Consider the following 5779-nt stretch of genomic DNA (forward strand, 5'->3'; position numbering starts at 1 on the left):
TGGTTTGTAGGACGAGGATGCCAATGCTCACTTGGCAAACCTTTTGGAACTATGTGACACATTTAAAATTAATGGCATTTCTGATGAAGCCATTCATCTTCGGTTATTCCTTTTTTCATTGTGAAATAAAGCTAAACAGTGGTTGAACTCGTTGCCAACGGGTTCAATCACTACTTGGGAACAAATGACCGAAAAGTTTTTACTAAAATATTTTTCGCCGGCTAAAACAGCTAAATTACGTAATGATATCTCTTCTTTTGTGCAGATGGATTTAGAAACACTCTACGATGCATGGGAGAGATATAAGGACCTTTTGTGAAGATGCCCTTACCATGGGTTACCACTCTGGCTACAGGTTCAAACTTTTCATAATGGCCTGAATCCTTCGACTCGACAAATAGTTGACGCAACTGCTGGTGGAACCATCAATAATAAAACACCTAAAGATGCCTATAAATTTATAGAGGAGATGTCACTGAATACTATCAGTGGCAAGTCATGAGGACAAAGCCAACGAAAACAGCTGGCGTTTATAACATCGATTCGGTCACCATGCTCTCTAATTAGGTAGAATTCTTGACTAAAAAAATTGATGGTTTTCTTAGTTCTTCACAAGTTCACCCAGTAATGCAGTGCGAAGAAAATAGAGGTGGATCGAGCAATTCAAAATACCCACCTTATGGCCACAATATGGAGAACGAGCAGGTAAATTACATGGGTAATAATCCTCGATCTTAAAACAATCCTTATAGCAATACTTACAATGCAGGTTGGAGGAATCACCCAAATTTTTCATGAGGAGGCTAAGGAAATTAGAAACCACCACCCTCTCCAGGCTTTCAGCAACCACCATACCAGCAGCAGAAAAAGCCGAACCTTGAGGAGATGCTAACCAAATTCATCTCAATGTCAGAGACTCGTTTTTAAAATACCGAGACGGCACTCAAAAATCAACAAGCATCAATCCAGAGGCTCAAAACTCAGATTGGACAGTTCGCCAAATTGATTTTCGAAAGACCACAAGGTAGCCTGCCAAGCAACACTGAATCTAACCCAAGGGAGCAACTCAACACAATTGCCATTCAAGATGAGGAAGGGTTAGTGGCAAAACCAAGGCCAGAACCGGTGGTAAGCGAAGGTAAGAATGAGGTAGGCCAAAACGAACAAAAATCGATAAGTCCAGAATATAAACCTCGTGTGCCATACCCCAATGCGACAAAGAAAGACCGCTCACACAAACAATTTGGTAAATTCCTTAAACTTTTAAAGAAACTACATATTAACCTACCGTTTATTGAAGCACTTTCGCAGATGCCAAACGCAGTCAAATTTTTAAAGAAGCTTCTAGCAAATAAACGAAAGTTAGATGAAAGGTCGTATGTGGAGCTGAACGCAGTTTTCTCAGCCATTCTTCAGAATAAGCTACCCAAAAAACTAAAAGATCCAGGGAGTTTTACAATTCCGTGTTTAATTGGCAGTTTAGATGTTAATAATGTGTTGGCTGATCTAGGGGCTAGTATCAATGTTATGCCTTACAAATTGTTTAAGCAACTAGGTCTAGGGAAACCCAAACAAACTAGGATGAGCATTCAATTAGCAGATAAAACTGTCAGATTTCCTAAGGGTATTGTTGAAGACGTACTCGTTAAAATTGACAAATTTATATTCCAGTTGATTTTGTTGTTCTAGACATAGAAGAGGATAGTAACGTTCCTTTAATTTTGGGAAGGCCCTTTTTAGCAACTGCTAGAACAATTATTGACGTTGGCACAGGTGAACTCACACTTCATGTAGGAGATGAAACAATCACCCTTCAAGCTCGCGACCCGAACAACACATCGAAAATTGAAGGTGATTGTACAAATTATTCTACTAAGACTGATCATATGGTGCAACCTATTTTGTAGGAAATAACATCGAAGGACACACATGAGCCATGTTCAATCCACAACAAAGGATCTACACATGAAGATCGAATGTTACAAATCGAAGGGTTAGATGAATGGTTAACATTTAAACTGAGGAAACACAATGAACCAAAACTCCGCTAGAACAAGCTCAATGCTTCACCAAATCAACTTCAAGTTGGAGACAAAGTACTACTAGATGCAGCAGATCCTCAAATCGCCACTTCTGAACCGAATGAAGAAACCCCTCTTATGGTAACTACCATTTTTCCATACGGTACGGTTAAGGTAAATCACCCCAAATTCAGCACGTTCAAGGTAAATAGTACTCGTCTTAAACCTTACGTTGATAAAATTCATAGCAAGAATGAGGAGTATAAACTCCTCGAACCACCATGACCATTCACCAGAGAGGTAAGTCAAGCTTAGACTATAAATAAGTGCTTCTCGGGAGGCAACCCGAGCACTAACATTATTAACTTCTTTAAATTTTAAGTGTTTAAACACCTAACTTACTAATGGAGCTGTTGAATACAGGTTTGCCACACTCAAACGGCCAAGCACACGAGCGTGTTTAATATCGTGGGGAAATAGGGCAAAGATCTTCCCAAACATGGGCTGCGATAAATGTCCATGGCCGTGCAACATGGTCGTGGGTGATCCTGTCAAAACAAAATAGGTGTGCGACATGCCTGTGTCTTAGAACGGTGGTTGAACCTGAGAAAATAGAATGGGCATTTGCCACGCCCGTGTCTTAGACCTGTGGTCAAACTTGTTAAATTAACACGGGTGTGGGCCTACATACGTGGGCGTGGAAGAAGCAAACAAAGACAGACACAGCTGTGCGACACGGCCGTGTGCGCCCACACACCCAAGGAACACGGGCGTGGGCCAAATGTCAAACGCACCCAAATTCAAAATTCGCGAATCACATGGGCAAAAATTGGGGAACACAAGCGTGTCCCCTGCCCGTGTGTCCCAAAATCTATATATACCCTTCACTATTCATCATCTTCTTCACCCAAAATCCCTAACCCTAGCCGTTGCAAGTCCACACGGTCTCCCTCCCACACTCGTGCTCTGCCTCCAACTCCATTTTCGACACCCATTCTCATCTTTTTAGTGTTTGTTTACTCTTTTCTCTCTATTTTCTTCATTAGTTTTACTAATTTAATGATTCTTATGGTTTTATTCGGCATATTTTTTATTTATATTCATAGTTCTCACTATAGTCATGCTTATACGTTTATTCTTTGCCATTTTAGTCAATGCTTTCTGATACATTCATTATTTTCGTGTGTTCCTATAAGAGTCTAGTTCAGTCATTTTATGTTGAAAATAATCATACTTTTATTATGTTAATTGCTATATAAAATTCTATCATTTAGATTAAACTGTTGAGTATTGTTAGTTGGACTGGTTAGTTTAACTATATTCATGATTACTTCTTGAGTTAGTTAGTTATGTTATATTCTTTGTTCTTCTTCCAGGTATACCATGTCAAGCTCACGTGGCAAGAAAACTGCCGTTCCCGCTTCGAAAAAGCAGAAAAAGGCATCTTTCTCAGGCACTACCATGGAAATTTGCCACCTATACCTCCAATTTCCACCCAGCAATCAGGAAGAACTATTCAAAATCCTACAGGCCCGACCTTTAGGTGTGGGCCGCTGCATTGGCTGGACAGCGCTTGAACAAGTCTAGTTGGCTGACGATGTACTAGCACTCTTGAGAACCGATCCATGGGACCTCTTCTTTGCAATCATCGAGCCGACATACCTTGAGCTCACACTTGAACTTTGCTCGACATTCCATGTTCAAGATGTCATGACCAACTTTGATGATCCTGGAACAGTCCAGTTCTGTCTCGGCAGTTTAGTCCGCCAGTTGAGTGTGCCCGAGTTCGGTATAGCTTTGGACCTGTACACAGAGGAGTTCATGGATGAGAATGACTTTGACCCTCTCCATCGCCATATCCATTACTCTTCCTTGAAGTGCTGGTACACTTTGGTCCCCGGTTTAGCCACCTACGACCTGACCTACTCCAAGGCATCAACTCTCTCTCCCTCTTTGAGGTACATACACGCCATCTTGGCACACGCTTTGACAGGATGTCAAGAGAGCACTAGCATCGACAACATTCACGATGCCTACTTTCTATGAAGCATGGCGAACGAACATGTACTCGACCTCACCTACTTTATTGCCTTCGCCATTTGCCACCAAATGGAGCGGCATCAGAGGGAGGTCATCTCTATTGGCCACTACATGACTCGAATGGCACGGCACTTCGGGCTCCTCAACACAGTAGCCCAATCATCATCCCTTACTCTTATTGGCCAGATGTCCCCACAAGGAATCTCGAGCATGCTTAGTATGAGGATGATCAAGAAGTGCCGAGGAACCCATCCTCCTCAGTATCGCCTCGCCTAATCAGCCAAGGAGGGAGACCCTGAGGAATTACTAATGATGTCCCTCCATATCATGAGGACCTACCATTTCAACCACCACCACCCTCTCGTCCAGTTCATACGGCGGCTTCATACACTGACATCTCTGAGCACCTAACTCGATTCGAGCGGTAGTGTTTTCAGCGCTTTGATCACATTGATGCTACACTACACTAGATTTGTTAGCGCTTCCACATCTCATCGCCACCCCCACCTCACGAACCATCTAGCGGTGAAGATGTTTAAAAACTTTTATTTATTATTTTCTGTTTTTACTTTTATTCTACTTTAAGACTACTTTTTATTTTTCTTTAAGCTTATTTTTATTAGGTTTTATTATTTTTATTTAACAATTTTGAATTTCGGCTATTTCATATCGAGTAATTATTCTTCGTTATATATTCCCTAAAAAAGTTCCTAATTCTATCACAGTTATAAGGAGCTCCTAAGCTTATCATCACATAGGAACTAAAAACTCCATCGGGAAAGGTTCTCCACGACTATTATGTCTTACTCGACCACGACCTTAGCTACCACTAGATATAATATTCTTTTGGTGCAGGACTTATGGACTAATGAACCTCTAACACCACCGGAGTATCCTCCTCCACTCTTACGATGATTATTCTCCTAAACTACAGTTCAAGGAATTCATTCATCATTCAGGAAGTTTCACTTCTCTCCCTATCTTATGATTATAAATCTATCTTTTTCAATATATCTACCTTTGTACATTGAGGGCAATGTACATCTTAAGTGTGGGGGGTCTTTTATATCAGAAAAATCCCTGAATCTTGTTTTATTCTCATGCGATCTTCTGATATCATTATTAGAATGACTTCCAATTAGTCTATAATGTTTATTGATATATCTTGAATTAAAACATAGGCATTTATGCATTGATTGTTTAAACTTTAAGATATTAGGGAATCAAGCATAATAAGTTGATTTTTGAAGAATTAAAAACTTTTAGGTTGTTTCCCCAAGTTTCGGTATTATTTTGAGTTGGAATTCACAAGTTTAAACATCAAAAAGCCATAATTTTTGTGAGATTTTGAGCCTTTAGAGCATCTATTATTTCTTTCATGCTCACTTTCATTATGAGTGCGTCAGTACTAAATTGTTATTCTAGAACTTGCTTGATTATGCATGTCAAGACCACACCATCTGATTTGATATGTCAAAATGATAAAGGCACTTAGGTTTAACCCACTCACTCCATAAAAGCCTACCTTCACAATTAACCCTTGGTGAACCCCCTTGAGCCTAACAACTTATTCATTGATTTACCCTCAATATTAACCCATAACTCATTATTGTTGAAATCCCCTAAATTAATTTGATCCTTATTTTTATCGAGATTTGAGTTGGAACAGTTGCTTAGCTATGTTTTATTCTATTTTGTAATTTGACTTGTTCTTAATA

General features: G+C 39.9%; 1 non-coding gene across 1 annotated transcript; it reads right to left on the reverse strand.

Moving 5' to 3' along the window:
- Window positions 1-232: 232 nt before the first annotated feature.
- LOC121213482 (small nucleolar RNA R71) lies at window positions 233-339 on the reverse strand. The gene has a single exon (XR_005908863.1). It is a non-coding gene; the product is annotated as a small nucleolar RNA R71 (small nucleolar RNA).
- Window positions 340-5779: the final 5440 nt, after the last annotated feature.

This window comes from Gossypium hirsutum, chromosome A13, assembly GCF_007990345.1.
Source record: "Gossypium hirsutum isolate 1008001.06 chromosome A13, Gossypium_hirsutum_v2.1, whole genome shotgun sequence".
Lineage (NCBI taxonomy): Eukaryota > Viridiplantae > Streptophyta > Magnoliopsida > Malvales > Malvaceae > Gossypium > Gossypium hirsutum.